Source organism: Phascolarctos cinereus, unplaced genomic scaffold, assembly GCF_003287225.1.
Source record: "Phascolarctos cinereus isolate Bilbo 61053 unplaced genomic scaffold, phaCin_HiC Scaffold_5;HRSCAF=322, whole genome shotgun sequence".
NCBI classification, from domain to species: Eukaryota; Metazoa; Chordata; class Mammalia; order Diprotodontia; family Phascolarctidae; genus Phascolarctos; species Phascolarctos cinereus.
In genome coordinates this window covers 376,936,813-376,957,479 of record NW_027555958.1, presented here as the reverse complement: position 1 = coordinate 376,957,479, position 20,667 = coordinate 376,936,813, and the positions used below count along the sequence as shown (strand labels likewise).

Sequence of the window (20,667 nt, the reverse complement as noted above, 5' to 3'; positions counted from 1 at the left end):
AGGGAACCAGTAGAATATTGGTGGGGACACAACAGAAACTACCTATTTCAGAAGTACCTTGAGGGACAGCAGCATGGTGTAGGCAGGACCCTGGATTCGAGTCCTAACTCTGCTTTCAACTGTGTGACCTTGGGTAAATCACTTTCCTTTTCTGGGGCTCTCGGTAAAATGAGGAGGATGGACCACGTGATCTTTCAGGCTAGCTGCGGTCTCTGAGTTCTCAGAGCTAGAAGGAGGGGGGTGGGCACCTGGGCAGAGCTAGTCCTGGGGATTGGCAGCGGCAGAGGGCAGGGCCGGCAGGAGGTTGGGTAGGGGGAGGAGTCAACTTGGACAAGTGAAAAACTCCGGCCGGGGGCTGGGCTTTTCCCTTTCCTCCTCCCCTTCCCGACCGTCCCCTTCCCCTCCCTCTTTCCTTCCCTCCTCCCCCTCCGGCTCAGGTTGCAGCTTCTCTTGGGAGCTGCTCACCTTTCCTGAGCAGGGGAAGCAGCCGCCGTGCCAGGGTGGGGAGAGCAGCAGGGCGCAGGGCACTGAGTTCCTCGGACCTCCTCCCGTCTTCCACACAGCCCAGGCAGGGAGCCGGAGCCGGGGCGCGGAGCGGTAAGTCCTGCCCTGCGAGCTGCGCGTTCGGTCCGGCTAGCCCGCCCGGGGTGCACTGGGGGTGGGGTAGGGGAATGTTTGCAGGGGAAGGAGGGGGTACTGCCCGCGGTGTAAACGGAGCAAGGTACAGCGGAGGAACTCTTAAAGGGGCCGCGCTGCTCTCTGCCTTGGGGCGTGGGGTGGAAGGAGAGGCAGAGAAGACGCACACTGTGAGTGGCATGGGGCGGGGGGAGCGCCGCCGGAGAGCGCAGCCGCCCCAAATTCCAGGAGGTCAGGAGTAAGAGCAAGGGCATTTTCTCACGTTTAGATACCCCCTCTCCCCACTCCATTGCTCTTACCCTCCTCAATTCAAGGATTCTGCAAATCGAACTCAGGTGTCCGGGCCGCTTTAGTAGCCCTTGGACTCCCATCACCATCCTCAAAGCAAAGTTTGTTGTTGCTTTTTAAAACTCCCCTCAACAGGCTTTACGTGTCCTTCTTCTGGAGAAGGACTTCGGGTCAGGGATCCCTTTATGAACCCAGGGGACCCAGGCATCTGGACTAGAGAGCCACATAGAAGGGAGCCCAAGGCCTGAGCTCTGTCTGGCCAAATGCTCTGTCTGAGCCTTGAGGAGCTGAGGATATGTGTTGGGGGCAATGAGGTACTGCTTGGGGGGGGGGGGTCAAGGGCTTTGGGGATTGCCTTGCTGCCCTTTGTAACTAAACTTAGTTTAGAGCGCAAGGGGGAGACTTCCGAGCCTGGTTGGCCTATTCTTCCTCAGGGAATGTCTGCTGGTAATGTGGAAAAGGGATGAATGCCCCACCTCTCACCTCCAGCCAGCAGGCAAAGGGTTAGTGTTAGGGGCTGGAAGGGTGTGAGGGGTAGTTGGTTCTGGAGGAAATGTGTGGTTTGGGAATTCTAAGTCGACATGGTTTAAGGACTGAATGTGTGGGAAGTGGAGTGGGGAGAGGCAGGTTAGGAATCAGAGTTGCATGTCTCCAATTGGAGTCTCCTTTGAGAGGAGAGCTTTCTCTTCTGTCAAGGGGTGGGAGAAAAGTCTTCCTTGTCCCAGGAGATGATCTGGTGGCAGGGGATGATTAGAGAGGGGGGATGTTATAACTAAAAACCCACATTGGAGGGAGAACGCTGTTACATAGCCTCTTTCTGGTTTCCTCTATTCCATCTCCGGACACCCAGGCCTCAGTATGAGAACTATGCAGATTGATGAGAAGGGGAAATGGGAAATGGGTCTGCATAGCTAGGATTCATGAGTTTAGGGATCGATCATATCTGATTTGTGCAATTAATTGTTGTGTAGGAGGGCTCCAAGAGCAGGTATTGGGTGGAGGGGAGGTCAGCCCCCAACAGCAAAGGTCCACTGGGGCCACTTCTCAAGGACTGCCCCTCTCCTCTGCCTCCAGTTCCTCCGGCCCTCAGTGGTTCCTTGACAATGGGGCCTGGCTCTGTGACTCACTGACACCTTGCCCTGTCCATCCTGTGTCAGCTCCACGTGAGATTTCCCGTGCCTTCCCCTCCCCCTCCAAGCACTCTGAGTATTTGCACATTCCATTATAGTGCCCTGAGTGAGCAGAACCAAGAGCCAGTAACAGAGATAGGACAACTGGGGCTGAGATGGAGATTTTGAGAGAGGGGAATTAGGCAATTCTCCTCGCCTCTTCAGGCTTCAGTGTGTTCATCTGTAAGAGGAGGGGGTTGCACTGGATGACTTTTGAGGTCCCTTGCAGCTCTAAATCTGTGATCGAAGGAAGGAATTACACAATTATTCCATTTCGCCTATAGGATAGGGCTGAGAAGATGTCCTTAGGGTTTGAGACAGGGAAAGGCTCACAATACCACATTGCTTGTGTGTTTGGGGTGGGAAAATAATGTCTGAGTCCCATTGTGATCCCTAAAACTTTTTCCCATTGCCTAGAAAGAGGGTTACTTTCCAGCATCAAAGATATATGGCCATTCAGTTCAGTCCTTGCCCTGGTTTCTTCAGGCTGGCTTTGTTGCTTCTCTGAGTAGTTGTGATTAAGGGGTTTGGCATACAAAGCCCTCTCATCACAGTCCTCCAAAGCCTCAGTCTAGGTAGGGGCCTCTGTATTCCCTGGATGTCTGGATTCCTAGACATCCCTCTCCCCTGGCCTATTTATTGTAATTCTGATTCATCCCAGTCCTATCTGGGTTTTCAGAAAACAAATTGGACTTGGATAAATCACTTCATCTTTCTCAGCCCCTTGTTTCCTTATCTATAAAATAAGGGTAGGGGGCTACAGGGTCTCTATGGTTCCATCCAGTTTTAATACTGTAGGATTCTGAGATTCCCTACTGATCTTTGGATTAGGACCCCCAGGGAAGGGAGGAGTGGGGTTAGGGAAGGGAACAGAAGGATGAAGTTCCTATCCTTTGGCAGTGATCCTGTACCTGAGAAAGGGGGGCTTAGGAAGCAAATAGGTCCTTGGAGCCAGTCCCCTCCCAGGGTCAGGTTTCTTGCCTGGGAGTCTCCCACTCTGGCTGGGATGAGACGGAGCTGCCTTTTAAGGTTGCATTTATTTCCTCTATAGTTCTAGGGACTCTGTTCTCTGCTGCCCTCTGCACCCTCTTCAGGAAAAGGTTTTCCAAACTCCTGTTAAAAAAAAAAAGCCCCTACCATTGCCCCAGCCCCCCTCCCTTTCTTAGGACTTACAGTCTTATTAGGGATACATGCAGCACCCACTCTTCTCCCTGGTTCTCCTGATCCGTGCTTGGGCCCTCCAGGGCAGAGGAAAGACCTTGGACATTGAATGCCTTTGTTTGGAAGGCAAGCTTCTTCCTGATTGGTGGGCAGGGGTCTGCTCTGTGCCTGGCCAGGCAGAGGAAGGCAGGAACAGGCTCGCCCTCGAGGTGAACCACTAGGTGACTATCTTTCTTGTTATGCCAAGGGAAAGAAGGGGGTGCAGCCCAGAGAAGAACAGATGGAGAAACAAGGCCTGGAGTCAGGAAGGGATGCTAACTAACTTGTTAGCCAGAGACTAAGTCCTGTTGATGTGATGGGGGTGAAAGTGGATGGTGGGGATCTGACAGCCCCCGGATCCTGTGATTTCCTTTTTTTCTAGTACTCTCCTTGCAAGGCAAAGTGCCTTCTCCAGTTCTTAATTAATTACAGCTACTGTTCTGTTCTGGACTGCTCTGGAGTAGGCTCTGCTTCAGACTCGGGTGGTTAGCTTTGGCCCTATAGGAGATGGTTGTGCCAGACTCTCTCTCCCCACAACCCCCCCCCATATACATAGTGTGCCTCATACACAATGTCCTGCCATGACCTTTTCTCTCCTTCCCCCTGCCCTCTGCCTGACTCCCCCAAACCTGGACCCTGTGCCCTTCTGACAGTACCTGCTGAGTGAGCACTTTCTCATCTCCAAGGGGAGGGAACAGAGAGAGGCCAGCTTTTCTCCTTCCTTCCCTCCCTCATGCCTCCCTACCTTCTAAGCTTAAGCCTAGATCTCAAATCAAGCCATGCAGAAAGGGTAGGTCTCATAAAATATTAGAAGGGACTGTAGAGATCATCTAAGTAAGGCAGTCTGATACAGGAGATAGCATGTTAGACTGGGAGTCAGGAATTCCTGGGTTCAAATTCTGCTCCTGACACTGACTGATCACAGTCTAGGCACATCACCGTTCTGAGCCTCAATTTCCTCATCTGTCAATGGAACACCTATGGTACTAGACTCATAGGGTTATTATGAGGGTCAAATGAGATAATAGACAAAGTATTTTGCAAACTTTAAAACATTATTCAAGCAGTAATTATTGTCTAGATACAAGGTCATGGATTTAGAGCCAAAAGGGACCTCTGAGGGTATCTAGTCTACTAATCACTTCATTTTTGCAAATGTGGAAACCAAGGCCCAGAGAAGTGATATAGGTTACTTGAGGTCAAATCTTAGGTCTGCAATCTGAACCAGGGCCAGAATTAGGAGCAAGGTCTTCTGCTTCCAAATCCCATATCTTTTCCACAGTGCTACATCAACCCTACCATTTTATAGCTGGGGAAACAGAAGTCACTAGACTATGATAACTCCCCGAAGATAGCCGCAGAGCTCATTGCTGGGTTAGGCAGGGAGGTGGTGCATTAGAGCCGGGCACCACTCTGGGAACACGGGAAACAGTTGAACCTCCTGACTGAAAGAAAATCCATATGTTCCCAAAGTCTCCTCTGCTCAGGGTCAGAAGAGAAGGAGAGGAACAAAGCAGTAATATAGCTGTGGACAAAAATAGACCCCAGTACTCCCTGCGCCGAAGGAGACATTGAGGGGACATGAGAGAAAACATTTCCTGGGTATCACAGTCATGGTACATGCTCAAGCATTTATGAATATTTTGTGTATATGGTATATGTGCTTATTTATATACATGTTGTTTCAAAAGAATTCAAGCTCTTTGAAGGCAGGGGTGGTTTCATTTTTGTTTTTATATCTCTTGTGGTTGGCATATTAAATACGTGTTGATCGACTGATGATAGGATAAACTTAATGAAAGCTGGGCCTAGTTTTGTTATCTTTATAGACCCCTAGTACTCATCACAGTGCTTTGTACACATTAGGTGCTTAATAAAGAATTGAATTAATGAACGAGTGAATGAGGGAGTAGAAATATCCTTTCTCTGAGATCTTTCTGAGTAGGTAATGTTCCCATAAGCACTCTGAACTAGGAGAGGAAGAATTCTCCCCAGAAGCAGGAAGATAGATAACCCCTGCAGGGTCATTGTCTGTGCTCTTCCGATCAGCTGTGATAATGGAGATGGACGGTCTCTCCAGAGAATCAGGTATGATCTGTCTTCCAGGCACCTTGTTCAGTTTGCCCTAAATGAAGGTTCCTGTGTGGTATCACATCTTTACTCCAGTTATGAATTTTGATTTCATCAGTTTCCCTCCCACAACCCCAGGTTTTACCAGAGCTATTGAAAGGGCTTGGCAGAGGGGAAGGGGCAGTGGACTTATACCCAGAAGAGCTCTAGGTCATCCCAGCCAAGTCACCCTAGGCAACTGACTTATCCTTTAAACCTAATTTTCCTCATCTGTACAATAGGCATCATTGAAACTTAAAATAACTTGGTCAGGTCATTGGCATTGAAGACCACATGTGTATTGTAAAGAGCTTTGCAAGGGCCAAATCTTATTACTACTGTGATTATAAGTCCAGGGCAGTTAGTTCCCCTTCCTTAGTCCTGGCCTTGTTTCTCCATCTGTTCTCCCCTGGCCTATGTCCCCTTCTTTCCCTTGGCATAGGGGAAAATAGTCACCCAGTGGTTTCCCTCGAGATGGTGGGCAAGCCTGTTCCTGCCTTCCTCTGCCTGGCCAGGCACAGAGCAGACCCCTGCTGGCCAATCAGGAAGAAGCTTGCCTTCCAAACAAAAGCCCTCAATGTCCAAGTTAGACAGGGTCAGGAGAGAGCATTCCTTAGAGAAGTTTGAATTTGGTTGGCATAGGTAATAGGGAGAAATTGCAGGCTGTAGGGGAGAGACTTGATGAAGTCAAGTCAAGTCAATAAGCATTTATTGAGTACTTGCTCTGTGCACTGTGCTAAATTCTGGGGATACTAAGAAAGGCAAAAACATCCTGCTCTCAAGAAGCCTAGAATCTAATATGACAGGTAACATGTAAATAGCCAGGTAGATAATAGCTAACATTTATATGGTGGCTTTGTAGTGTTTTTCCTACGTTATCTCATTTAATCTGCACAACAGCACTGTGAGATATGTCAACAGGCAATCACAATTTCACATAGATGCTGTTATTCCCATTTTACAGATGTTGGACCTGAGGCTGAATAAGGGGTGATATGGGGAGCTGCCTTCTTCCCCTTTTTGCCTTGCTCATGGAGAGATGTGCCTAGGTGTCAGGTGCCAGGATCTCCCTACTTGGGAGGGGAAAGGATCAGGACAGGAGGTCGTGTGCCTAAGGGCACCAGTGACATGAGAGCTACTTCTGGGCAAATATGAAGAAAACATGACAAAGTCAGGATTCGGGAATCAAAGAACCCCTGCCCGCTCTTGGCACTAGAGATTGTATTGGGTGCCGTGTTCTAAGCTGCTGGCAAACCTTAGCATAGCTCCTTCCCTGGAAAGTGCAAGTATTTGGATGAGTTGTTGACTATCTTTACATTAATATCCATAGAGAGGGGCACCAACAGCTAGATAGGTTCCCCTAGTCCCACCCAAAGCTGGTCTATAGTGCCAATACTCATGAACTGAGAGTCTGAACCTTGGGTTTGAATCCCAGCTCTGGCCCTGCCCAATTAGTTGTATGACCTTGGACAGCTCACTGGTGATCTACTGAGAGGATAAAACATAATTGGATCACTATCCATTGCTGCCCCTCTCAACTCCTCTACAACTGAGTAGGTGGTCTTTAAGAATTACTGTGGTTGAAAAGTGCATCCCAGACCCCTCAGCAACTAACCTAGTAATGAGCTTCTCTGAACCCAACCCGGCTGGTCTTCAGATACCAGATCAGCCTTTCTTGCTTGGTTAGGACCTGTCAGAGTTAGATGTCCACTGACAGAGCCTTCAAAAGCCCAGAGTCATTCCTGGACCATAATGACGCACTAGAGTAGTGTCCACTAGGGTGGAGGCATTCTCTGAGATGGGAGGGGGCAATGTGGTCCAATGGAAAGAGTGCTGCATTTGGACTCAAAGAACTTGAATTGGAATTTCAGCCCTGCTACTAATTACCTATGTGACCTTGGTTTAGACACTCACACTCTCTGGGCCGTTCCTCATCTGTAAAAAGAGGAGATTGACTAGATGCCTTCAAAGTCCCTTCGGAAGGAATTGTGGGAATTGAGTGAACCACACCGACTCCATCTTGTGACTCAATTCTGGATCTAGCTCAGTTCCTTTTTTTTTTTATTGAATTATGGGTCTAGTTCAATTTCTGTCTTATGAGAAAACTTTACTGCATTGTTTGAACCTAGTCCTGAGTAGCTGGGACACTGGACCACCTCTACCTGCTGCTTAGAAACCCTTAACCAAGGACCTCGGTTATGTTGACCAGAAACCCTGTCAGATCCAAAGATCAATGCAAGGAGTTTTCTCCCAGTTGCACATCTCAGGCAGCCCATGGCTCTTATCTGAAAGCTGGCCCCATACTGGTCATTTGGTTATTGTTTCCATGTTCCTTTGATTGTGCACAGACACTTTGGGGAGTGGGACACCTCCTTTTCTGAATTCAGGGAATTGCACCTGTTTGTTCTCCCCTTCCCAATTTGGAAAGTACCTAATCTTTCCTCTAATTAGAAACCAGATTACCTAATTTTGTATCCTGATTAATTGTTTTCTTTTAATTAATTGGCTTTATTTGATTAATGGTGCAGCTAGGTGGTGAGGTGGACCGAGAACTGGCCCTGGAGTCAGGAGGACCTGAGTTTGTTCAAATCTGGCCTCAGACACTTACTAGCTGTGTCACTCTGGGCAAGTCACTTAACCCTCTTTGCCTCAGTTTCCTCATCTGTCAAATGAGCTGGAGAAGGAAATGGCAAGCTACACCAGTATCTCTGCCAAGAAAACCCCAAATAGGGTCACAAAAAGTCAAACGCAACTAAGCTACCCAAAAAAACTTTGAGTTATTGTTTTTAGTACATAAAAATCTGCCTCACTCTGTATTTCAGGGTCTTTGGACTGACTAGGGAATCCATTGACCCATTTATTATGCCTGTTTTGCTAATAAATCGTATAGCTCAGATTATTTCCTCAGTTGTTATTAATTATCCACACACTTCTAGTTCAAAATCTATGGTCCTATGACCCAAGTTTAACTGGGGCACTGCTCCTTGGCCAGCTGGCACCTGTGTGACCTTGGAGTAAGTCTCCTTTCACCTCTCTGTAACGTGAAGGTGTTGAGCTAGCTGGCCCCTAAGGTGCCTTTCATCTCTAAGCGGATGGTTGTGATAAGTTCTGCATGATAGCAGACAGCAAAAGGGCACTTTAAAGTTCATACCCGCTGTTTCTCAGTTGATCCTTATAAATGCCCTGTGAGTTGGGTACTGCAGATATCATGATTCCCATTTAACAGAAAGTGAAGTGACTAGCCCAGGGTCACACAGCTAATACATATGGAGGCAGAGCTCTCTCCATGAGACCAATGTGTCTCTTACAGATGATAGACTGGTAAGTGTGTAAGAAGAGGATTAAGTCACAGGGGGTAAGATGAAGGAGAGTTCACTTCCATCTGTGGAGGCCGGGAAAAGCTTTGTGGAGGAGGTAGTATAAAACCTCAAGGGTTCACACCAGCCCCTCCCCCAGGACTAGGGGTATAGCTGAGGCTCCAGCCCAGAGAAGGAGCCCTCCACTCTAAAAAGCTTCCCCCAACATCAGACAGAACAAGGCCAAGTGCAGTCAGACAATCGGAGCCCAGACATTCCCCTCCCTGACTGAGGCTTCCTTTCTCATTACCTCACAGCTCCCTTCCCAGTGCCTCGGCTGAGATGATCCTGCAATATTAATCAAGTAATTATCTAGCTTCTGATGGGAGTCCAGCACCAGGCTGGGTGCAGTGGGGAATGACAAAGAAGGGTTACAAGCAGACCCTGTCTTCAGGGAGCACAGGCTCTTGGGGGAGACAAAACTAACCTACAGGAGCATGGAGGGGACAAAAAAAACCTGCTCAGCTGAGATACTGCTGATATGAAAGAAGGTCAAAGACGATCTGAGGCAATTGTGCAGGAGTTGGGCCTCTGAAAGGATGGGTAGGAGTTGGAGAAGTGGATAGGGGTGAAGGGGGGATAGGTCTTCCAGTCATAGGGAAGCAGCAAAAGCAAAGCTAAGGAGATGGGGATGGTGAGGAGTCTTGCCTAGAGAAGGACACGGTGATGGAGATTCTGGAGGTGAGATGGGCCATCCATAGGGAATCATCAAACAGTAGCTGGAGACCACTCGTCACGAATGTTGTAGAAGGGATGCCTGCATTCCATGGGAAGTTAGACTCAGTGACGTCTAACATTCCTTCTGATTCTGAGATCTTTTGGGAAGGGGAGGATGAAGGTGGGGGGAAGGTTATGCAGGATCGAGGGAGAGAAATCTGAGTGTGATAGGAAGAGGTGGTAGGGAGCAGTTGCAGGCTGTTGGGGAGAGATGTTGAAGGCAGTGTTCTGGGAAGTTCCGTTTGACATTGTGTGAAAGACTGATGGGAGAAAAACTATCTGTCAGCCAGGAAGCTATTATAGGAATCCAAGATTGACGTGCAAGAGACCCGTGGACTGAGGGGAGGAGGGGGAAGAGGAAGGGGAGGAAGGGAGTATAAATAGGAATGTGACAAAAGGTGCTGCAGAATCCTGGGATCATGAGCCAGAGCTGGAAGAGACATCAGAGGTCATCTCGTTCTGTCATTGTTCATTCATTTCAGTCATGTCTGACTCTTCATGGCACATTTGGGTTTCTTTTGGCAGAGATACCAGAGTGGTTTGCCGTTTCCTTCTCCAGCTCATTTGACAGATGAGAAAATTGAGGCAAACAGGATGAAGTGACTTGCCCAGGGTCACACGTCTAGTAAGTGTCTGAGGCCAGATTTGAACTCAGGAAGATGAGTCTTCCCAACCCCAGGTCCAGCTCTCTGTCTACCGGGTCACCTGGCTGCCCCATCTTTTTCAATCCCCTTGTTTTGTAGATAAGAAAACAAAGACATAGGGATGTTAAGTGATTTGTCAAGGTCGCATATCTAGGTGGCACCATAGTGCACAGAGCCTGGAGTCAGAAAGATCTGAATTCAAATCTGAAATCACATATGTGACCCTGGGTAAGTCACTGTACCTCTGTCTGCCTCAGTTTTCTCATCTGTAAGATGGGGATGATAATAATAACACCTACCTCCCAGGACTGCTGTGAGGATTAGATGAGATAATATTTGCAAAGGTTTAGTGTGGTGCCTGGTTGTTTCTAGTCGTTTCTTTACTTCCTCCCTCTCTTCCTACCTTCCTTCTTTCCCTCCTTCTTCCCTCTCATCTTTCCTTCTTTTTTTCTTGCTTCCTCTCTCCCTTCTTTCCCTTTTTTCCTTCCTTTTCTTTCTTGCTCCTTTCCTTCCTTCCCTTTCTTCTTTCCTTCCTTCTTTTCTTCCTTCCTCTTTTCCTTCTTTCCTCTCTCACTTCTTTCCCTCCTCCTTTTCTTTCTTCTTTTCCTCCCTTCCTTCCTCTCTCCCTTCTTCTCCTCCTTTTCTTTTTTCTTCTTTTCCTTCCTTCCTCTCTCTCTTCTTTCCCTCCTTATTTTCTTTCCTCTTGTTTTGCTTCCTTTCTTTCTTCTTTCCCACAATTAATAATCATCAGAACCCAGGTGCTCTGACTGCAAAACCTCTTGATTCTATACCTAATTATCTCCCCTTTTTTCAGTCTCCACCCCAATACTATTCCCCAAGACAGGAACTATTCTGAGCGACAGCTGAAGGTGACTGTGGGGAAGAGAGATTTGGGGATGGAGAAATTGACCTGGCATAGAAAGACAAATAGAACTGGAATTCTAACTTGGAAAGAGAAAGCCATGGTTGTCACTCCATCTTTTACTAGACAAAGGGTGACAAGTAACTTTGCTTTCATCTTTCATTACCCAGCGAGTAGCCCGGTGCCTGGCACATAGTAGGCTCTTACTAATGCTAGTTGATAGAACCTGTCTATTAGGGGTAAAGCAATGGGGAAATGGGCATAAGTTGATACTAAAGGGATGTAAGAATAGAACAGCCTGAATTTATATAGTACTTTAAGTTTGGAAAACATTTCACATACACTAAATGCTTTACATGCAGTATAGTATCTCATCCGATCATCACAATGCCTCTGGGAGCTAGGTGTTATTGTTGTTTATTATTATTATTATTATTATTATCATTCCCATTTTATAGAGACTCAGGTTAAGTGACTTACTTCAGGGTTGTACTGCTAAAAATGTTTAAGAAGGAATTCAAATTAGACCCGAAAAGAACTTCCTTCCATGGATGTGAGACTAAGACAGGAAGCAGTAGAATCTCTGAGTGTATAGGAGGCAGATGGATCTGCCCGGGATAGTCCAGTCCAGCCCTGCCTCCATCGGGGTGACCAGCAGAGGTGAATGGCATATATGGACTGTCCTGGCACGCATCTCGGCCTCTCTGGCAGAGGGGAGAGATAAGCAGCATTGAGTGGCTACCCTATAATTCTGAATTCATCTCTTGGGCATCCTTTGGGCTGGTTTCCCAAAGAACATCGCAGTCAATTATTTAATCAATAAATATTTGTTAAGCACCTAACATGTGCCAGACAGCAGGCAAAGCACTGGGGCACAGACAAAAACAAAACCATCCCTGCCTTCGGGGGACTTCTCGTGATCTCTCAGGGAGATGGCGTGTGTGTGTGTGTAAAAATCTCAGAGCAGTTTTAAGCTTTTAATAAGAGGAAACTGCACTAAGACTTTTGGGACACCCTGCATACAAAATAAACACAAAGCGGTTATTTTGGGGAAGTCATTAGCAGCTGGGAGGATCAGGAAAGATTTCATGGAGAAAAAAAGGGGGCCCTGGAACAGAACTTTAAAGGAAACTAGGGGGTCTTCAGGATGGAAGCAAGGAGAGACCAAATTCCAGGCCTGAGTGAAGGCATGAAGAAGGGAGAGTATCATGTATGTATTAACAATAATGTCAGCTTGGCTGGACTGTACAGTGCATGAAGGGAAGTATTGTAGTTGTCCAGTCGTGTCTGACTCTTAGGGACCCCATTTCAGGTTTTCTTGGCAAAGATATTGGGGTGGTTTGCTATTTCCTTCTTCAGCTCATTTTACAGAGGAGGAAACTGAGGCAAACAGGGTAAAGTGACTTGCCCAGGATCATACAGCTAGTAAGTATCTGAGGCTGGATTTGAATTCAAGAAGATGAGTCTTCTTGTCTCCAGGCCTAGCACTCGATCCACTGTACATCATCTAGTTGCCCATGAAGGGAAGTAATATATAGTAAAGTTGGAATAATAGATTGAAGGCAGGCTGTAAAGGGCTTTGAATGCCAAGCGGAGGAGTATATTTTTGATCCTAGAGGTAATTGGGAGCCATGGGAGTTTACTGAGGAGGGGAATGTGATGTGGTATGGTGGATAGACTTGGAGTCAAGAAGATCTGGATTCAAGTCCCGCCTTAGACATATACCTTCTGTGCAACCCTGCACAAAGCACAAGGCCTCTCTGGACTTCAGCATACCCATTTGTAAAATGAGGGGATTGAACTTAATGTCCTCTCAAGTCCCTTCCAGGTCTATGATGCTATGATTTTCTTGAGTGATATCTCAAGAAGAGTCTTATTACTTGAGCCTGAGGATGACAAATAAAGTGAAACTCACTCAGTAGAATGTGTACTTCTAAAGGTCAAGGATTGTTTCATCTTTGTCTCCATTGATAGGTGTCACTTAATTATTTTTTTTGCATTAGATTGGATCATAAAATAAACATAAATCCTATCAGTGGGATCCACAGTTGGAGAAGGGCAAATACTGGGCAGCTAGGTAGTTCAGGGTATTAGAGCACTGGGCCCAGAGTCAAGAAGACCTGAGTTCCAGTCTGGCATCAGGCACTTATTAGATGAGTGACCCTGGGCAAGTCACTTAACCCTGTTTACCTCAGTTTCCTCATCTGTAAAAAGAGCTGGAGAAGGAAATGGCAAACCGCTTAAGTAATTTTACCAAGAAAACCCCAAATTTGGTCGTTCATGAAGTCAGACATGACTAAAATGACTGAATAACAACAAAGATTGGGTAGAGAAGGTTAGGGGTAGTTAGTGATGGGAAGAGGCTTTACTTAGGGGTAGGGGCTAAAGATTTTCTGAACGTGTCTTGTAGGGATTTGGAAGGGAGTGTAAAGAGAGAGGATGGTCATTTAAGCTCCCAGATGCTCTAGAGTTCACAAAGATCATTCTTCAGGGAAATACTGCCTTGTGATGGGCCTGGGTTTAAAATAGGGATGGAGAAGAGATGACAGAGTTAGATAGCACAGTGAGCACCTGGAAATCTCCCCCTTAAGAAGAGACAGAGAAGAAAGCTTTTACTCTACCCTACTGACCCAGCCCCACTAATGTCAGGTTTGAACCCCCCCGTAGGATTCCCCCCATTCCTTAATGAGCCCCTGATCCCTGCTGTGTCCCAGGGCCCTGCGTTTGGTTCCTCCCTGGTCATGAGCCATCCCACAGATGCCTTAGGAGATGCTGGGCTGAGTTGGGGGAACAGGGGAGAATGATTCCTTGTCCATCGTCTTCCTTCCACATCCAAGGGCTCCAGTTGCGTCCAAGAGACTCAGAAGTGTTTCTCCCCACCCCTCCCAGACCCCGTTCAGTTCACCAGACATGACCCGGCCTTGTCACTGAGCCAATCTATTGTATTATTTTGTATTTTGGTTGTCTGCATATGTGTCTTAGCCTGAGAACTCCTTGAAAGCAACAACTGGTATGTCTAAACTTTGCATCTCCCCCAGGGCCCGCTCTGTTTGTTGTTGTTGTCAGTCTGTGACAAAGCTCTAAGGAATTTTCAGATTCTTTGGCTGCAAGTCACTTTGTCCATTTCGCCCCCCCACCCCACCCCCGACTGCCTCTCGGTAGCACTGCTCCTCTCTAACCTAAGGATAGGAGGGTCTTCCACAAGTTTAAAGATCTCTAGGAAAGGTGATGGATTCTGCTCCCTCCCATCAATTTCTGAGCTGTAATTTCTATTCCTCCTTTTGAAATATGCCTATATTATTCCACCTTTCACTTTAAATCGTTGTTTAAAAATGTATTTGTTTTATTCCAAACTTAAGCAATAAAACCACCATTTCCATAACAAAGTGAAAGAGAAAAACAGGATTGCACCTGAAATTGCAGGTCCATTATGTACAACTTGCTATTTCTTTCAAACATACAACAAAGTTATCATGTAACTTTCTTTTTATTCTTCCCCTCCCCCCCAAACTTCGAGATGGTTACCATTAGACGCAATCTCTCTCTCTCACTTTCTCCTCTCTCATTCTCTCCCTCTCCTTTCTCTCCCCTTCCCCTTCCTTCTCTCTCTCTCTCTCTCTCTCTCTCTCTCTCTCTCTCTCTCTCTCTCTCCCCTCTCCCCACTCTCTCTCTCTCTTCTCTCTCTCTCTCCCTCTCACCTCTCTCTCTCCCTCTCCCTCTCTCCCCTCTCTCTCCTCTCTCTCTCTCCCTCTCTCTCCTCTCTCTCTCTCTCTCTCTCTCACTCTCTCTCTCTCTCTCTCTCCCTCTCACCTCTCTCTCTCCTCTCTCTCTCTCCCTCTCTCTCTCTCTCTCTCTCTCTCTCTCCCTCTCTCTCTCTCTCTCCCTCTCACCTCTCTCTCCCTCTCCCTCTCTCACCTCTCTCTCCTCTCCCTCTCTCTCTCTCTCTCTCTCTCTCTCCTCTCTCTCTTTCCCTCTCCCTCTCCCTCTCTCCTTCTCCCTCCCTCTCTCCCTCTCCTCTCCCTCTCTCTCTCTCTCTCTCTCTCTCTCTCTCTCTCTCTCTCTCTCTCTCTCCCTCTCCCCTCTCTCTCTCCCTCTCCCTCTCTCACCTCTCTCTCCTCTCCCTCTCTCTCTCTCTCTCTCTCTCTCTCTCTCTCTCTCTCTCTCTCTCTTCTCTCTCTCCCTCTCTCTCTCTCTCTCTCTCTCTCCCTCTCTCTCTTTCCCTCTCCCTCTCCCTCCCTCCCTCTCCCCCCCCCCGTGTGTTGCTTTGTGGATGCAGACAGCATCTTCCTTCATAGGATCTTTGCGGTTATCCTTTTTAAAAATAAAACAAAAGCTATCTGCACATGTCTATTACAGTACTTACCATATGCACTTACATATATTGGATGCTCAATACATGCTGATTAAATGAATGAATGAGTGGCCCAGGTAATCCTGTACCTGTTGAGAGGAGCATAGGAGGAAGACAAGAACTGGGTTAATTTGGGCTTCTTGGATCTTGCTAAAATCCCAAAACAAGATCAATGATTTTCCTTGGTAATGCAGGACATGGGCACTTCATCCCTATTATTAACTTGCTGTGTGACCTTGGGCATTAAGTAAGACATTAAACAAGCTGATTGATCTCTAAGGTCGATTCTGTCTCTGAAACTCTGGGGATTTAGGCTCATTGCTGGAAACCTTGAGTCAGTATAGTGCAGTGGAAAGAGTGCTGGCCTTTAAGTTAGAAGACCTGAGTTCAAATCCTGACTCTGCTGTTTACTACCTGTATGACCTTGAGAAAGTTGCTCAATCTCTCAGGATCTCAGTTTTCACATTGCTAAAATGAAGGAGTTAGACTAGATGACCTCTAAGGTCCCTTCCAGTTCAAAATCTATGGTCCTTTGACCTCTTATTGGAGCAAGGCTACCTCAGAGGGTGATGGGGCATTTGTCAATCGCATCCACTTTAGAGCAAGGGGATCTAAAAATTCTGCCGCCTAACCTGACATTCTGTGGGAACTGCCCGGTCTATCCAGGAAGGTTGTCCCACCCTGCCTCCTGCATTCCAAACAGAAGCTGTAAAAATCTGCTTTAAATTCTAATCATTGCCTCAAAAGCATCTGCTTGGTGGCAGGGGACCTGGGCAGGGCAGAGTTGAGTTAATCCCTTCTATCTTCCCCAGGGGTGATTACCTCTGGGGGTATGAAGTCTTGAGCCACTTCCCTTTCCCCAGCCCCTGCTACCAGCTAGCTCCCTCTGGAATCAAGCAGAACTAGGGGGCATAGCACCCCTGCCAGAACAAGGGTTTTGTTGGGGGAGCAATGGGGACCTTGTCTTCTTCATGAAGATATAGAGGCTTGAAATCCACTACAGGGAAACAAAGCCGCTTTGGGCAATCCATAACCTTTGTAGTAGAGAGGACGTCACCGTGATGGGGAGAAGAAATGTTATCAGCTCAATCAGCAGCCCTCCTGTTGGAACTGTGGCCAAGTTTCCTGATTCGGAAGGGAATGTCTCCAAAAAGACATTTAGACAAACGTCCAGAGATGGTTGTGATGTATGTAAAGCTCAGTCAACCACAGTCTTTTGCTCTTTTGAAACATTCCTAAAGCTGGCAGGGAGGTACAGGGTGATGGAACACATTTGCCTGGACCCAGGCCAGGCTTTCACTTTGACGTTTTCTTTGGGTGAGGGAACCAGCTGTTGGGCCCTCTTGTCTTCAAGAATTAACTCAAAGTCAACCCCTCCTTCCTTCTGGGTCTGAGCCAGCAATGTCTAGGATCTGAATGTCAAGGGACTAGAAAGGAGAGTGGGCCAGGTCACCATCCTCTAGACCAATTACCTACTTGATAGAGGTCAATAGATAAAGTTAGGGAATAAGAAAGGGAGGGGGAGGGGGTACAGGAAAGAGAGAGGACCACTGAGATCAAAAGATTCTCATCACTATTGTGTTAGTTTTGTAGTGTTTTAGGGTCGACAAAGCCCTTTTTAATATATTATATCACGTGAGCCTCACAACAACCTTATGAGGTGGCTACCACAGCTATTACCCTAGTTTTAATCTGTGTGGCGCCAGCATGGCCTAGTAGATAGAGATCTGGCCAGGAAGACCTGAGTTCAAGTCCTGCCCTGACACATACCAGCTGTATGACTCTGTGCAAGTCATTTAACCTCTCAGTGGCTCAGGCAACTCTCTTAGACGATGAGTTACAGAAAAGCTGCCAACTTGCATTGGTAAAGAGAGTTTCCTCACCTGGGAGTCCCCAATACCAGACATGCCACGCTCAAGGGGGCTGCTTTCAAAACTCCCAAGTGCTACCCAAATTACATTAAAATATAATTAGGAAATGTTTAGCAAAATTTTAAAAAATACGATACAATGTAGCTAATGTTAATTTGTGATTTTTCAGGTCAATATGCAGCTATTTCTATTTGAGGTTGACATCAGTACCCTGCACCAATGAAATCACAGCTCCATTCCCTATCCCTTTGGGGCCTCTCTCAGTTTAAAAATCAGTTTTGCACTTGTTCTTTCATTTGATAGTGAACGACGACCCTGTGGACAGTGTAGGGATGGACAACTGGGATTATTATCCCCATTTGCCAGATGAGCAAACTGAGGCACAGGGAAGTTTAGTGACTTTCCAAATGTCACACCACCCATTATTGTCAAAGTGAGAATTAGAACTTGGGTCTCTGGCCTAGAGTGCTTTTCCTGTTGTAATATGCTTTGGCTGTTCTTCTAGCTTACAGAGTGGAAGTAGCTTGCCATGCGGCAGCCTTTCCATGCGGCAGCCTTCCCCTGCTCCTGCCAGTCTAACACTGAGCTTGTTTTTGGGTCCATCCTTTTCTGACTTAGCTGCCCAGGCAGCTTGTTTGTTGCCCTCTCAGCCATCCCCTCCCAAAGCCATAGAGTTAATCTTTGTGGTCTTGGGTGGGGGTGGGGCAACCTCTGCTTTTTTGGAGGAAGGGGGGAGAGCAGGGCGGAGAAAAGGCAAGAGAACCAGAGACCAGCGGCCTGGCCTGTTCTGGCCTGCTGGGGCTGGGGGAAGGGGTGGTTCCTGCCATATCGACTCATGCCTTTCTGAATCCTCGAGCAGCATGGTATAAGGGAAAGATTCCCTCTGGTTTGGGAGTCATGAGACTTAGGGCTTTGTCACTAAATTGCTTCGTGACCTTGGGTTAATCACTTCCCTTCCCCAACCCTAAGTCTACTTAGTGAGCAGCTGTGCTCCAAGGTTTCTTGTTGGTCAGCATTCTTGATGGGGAGGGGGGGCTGGGGGTAGGGTTTTATTCCCGGGCCCAGCGCTGTCTGACCATTGTGAATGGTTAGCTCATCCCCAGGAGTGTTAACAGGATGGTAATGATTGGTTCTCTTGCCTTCTTCTTCCTTCATCTTCTCTCTTATTCACTCTCATTCAGTTCTTTACCCCATGGCTGACCATGCTCTGTATTTCCGTTCCTCCACCTAGATCTTTCAAGATCTCAAAGCATTTTATTGATGCCAGGGAAGCATCCTCTTGCCAACCTGGCTGAGCCTACCTTTACATGGAGAAAACCAGGAAAGTAGGACTGGCATTCAGGGCTATAAAGGGTAGGAAAAAGGGGCCTGTGTCCAGAAACTCTTCCTGGAATTCTTTTCTTGGGTACCTTTATTGCTTGGCAGGTTTGACTGGGCTCGGGTGGGGCAGAATAGAAGCTAGTGATGGCAAAGGGGTTGGCAGGAAAAAAATAACATTTAAAATTTGGGGGAGAGGGAGGGGGAGGTACCGCCTAGAGGAGAAGAATATCATGGTGTGGGCATCTGGCTCTGCCATTAACTCACCGTGTAAACTCAGGCAAGCTACGTCCACTCTGGAAGTCTCAGTTTCTTCATCTGGAAAATGGGGCATTGGACTCGATGATTTCCAAGGTCTCTTGTAGCTGTCAACATTTTGTGATTCTCCCCCTTATCAAACTAGAAGGAAAGCAAAAGTGAGTTTTTGTGTCTAGGTTTTTGTGTATACATGAGCCCTTGGCTTGCTCCCAGGCCTTCTCCCTCAAGCTCCTCCCTCCTCTACCCTCCTCCTCCACACCATCCCAGCAGGAAGTGCCTGGGTAACCTAGCGTCAGCTCAGGAAGAAGCAGACAGGAGAGTGGGGCTGAAAACTTTCCAGACTGACCTGGATGGGGGAAGGAAGATGGTTCTCTAAGGAGGGGCCCATGACCCAAAGCAGGTATACTCTAGCCTGCTCTAAGCTGATGGACTTGGGGCAAGTCAGGAGAGTGTCCATCAAGCCTGGGCTTCCCATGACAAATTAAGTCCCCTTTATTCTGTTTCCCTCTCACCCCCTCCCCAACTACTTGCACTCGGGCCCTAAACAGGGTCAGTGCAGTCTTCTTCCCTTTCCTCCTCCCCACCCCCAACAGACCCTTTAACTCCTTTATGACCCAGGCAAAACTCCTCCCCAACACTAGCATCTCCTTCCTTACCCTGGCACCAATCATTCAGTGACAGTCCCGGCTGGCTCCTCAGCCCCAGGGACAAAGGCCACACTGTGCCACTGTGCCCTGCCCTGGTCCAGCTATAAACTGGGTCACACTGAGACCTTCTGTCCCCAGCTTAGGGCTGGGAAGAAGACGGCCCCAAGGTGACAGGCCTCTTTTCCTGACTCTCTTCCTCCCCTCACCCCACAAATCCAGGGAGCTGATTCTCCCCAGGGAAACTTGACAGAAGGCAGCTTGTGTTTCGACCTAAGGAACAATAATTCATTCACTGCCTAGGCTGACCAGTCATACCAGGGACTATGCTGGGTTCAATACCCTGATTGTCCCTAGCAGAAAGCGGGCGTCCACTCTCCAGCTGTGGTCATCTCCTCCCCAGTTGCCTGTTCCCCATCATCTTCAGTAAGTCATTCCCTGTGTCTTCCCATCATTCCTTCTGCTCCAGGGCTAGCCCCTTTCCTCTTCTTCCCTGTTGCAGAGCAAGAGGTTCTTCTCTTTTAATACACGTGCAGTCATGTAAAACATTTCCATATTAGTCATTTTGTGCAAGAAAACTCAAGCAAGAATGAAAGAGAAAGACGGAAGAAAAAGAAAGAAAGAAAGCAGGCTTTTGTTTATATTTAGAAGACATCAGTTCTTTCTCCGGATGGCATTTTCCATCCTGAGTCCTTTGGGATCGTCTTGGATCGTGGCTTTGCTGAGAATAGCTAAGTCATTCACAGTTCGTCATTGTACAATGTTGCTGTTACTGTGTACAATGTTTTCCTGGTTCTGCCCACTTCACTTCATATCAGTTCATGTAAGTCTTTCCAGGTTTTTCTGAACTCATCCTGCTCATCATTTCTTATAGCACAATAATATCCTATTACAAGCATATGCCACAACTTCTTCAGCCATTCCCCAACTAATGGGCATCCCTAGGGCAGGGGTTCTTAACCTGAAGTCCATGGATCCTCCAAGGGGTTTTCAGGGATTTCAGGGAGTCTGTGAACTTGGATGGGAGGAAAAAACTGCATCTTTATTTTTCACTAACCTGTATCTAAAATTTAGCTTTTCCTCCAATTATGAACATTCTCAGAAGGGGTCCATAGGTTTTATCAGACTGCCAGAGAAGTCCGTGACACAGAAAAGGTTAAGAACCCATGTTCCAGGAAACAGCTGATTCTTATGTCCTCTCATCACCCTTGACTTCTCACCAGCCAGCCAGGCCCAAATGATTTG

General features: G+C 47.3%; 1 protein-coding gene across 2 annotated transcripts in view; it reads left to right on the top strand.

The window, feature by feature from the left end:
• The first annotated feature begins 366 nt into the window (after positions 1–366).
• CDK18 (cyclin dependent kinase 18) overlaps positions 367–20,667 on the top strand; it is a 48,599-nt gene continuing 28,298 nt past the window's right edge. The window contains exon 1 of one of the 2 annotated variants that reach the window (XM_021003105.2): positions 367–597. The gene's annotated coding sequence lies outside the window, so the exon portion shown is untranslated. The remainder of the gene's footprint in view (positions 598–20,667) is intronic. The other variant, XM_021003106.2, reaches the window with a different exon arrangement.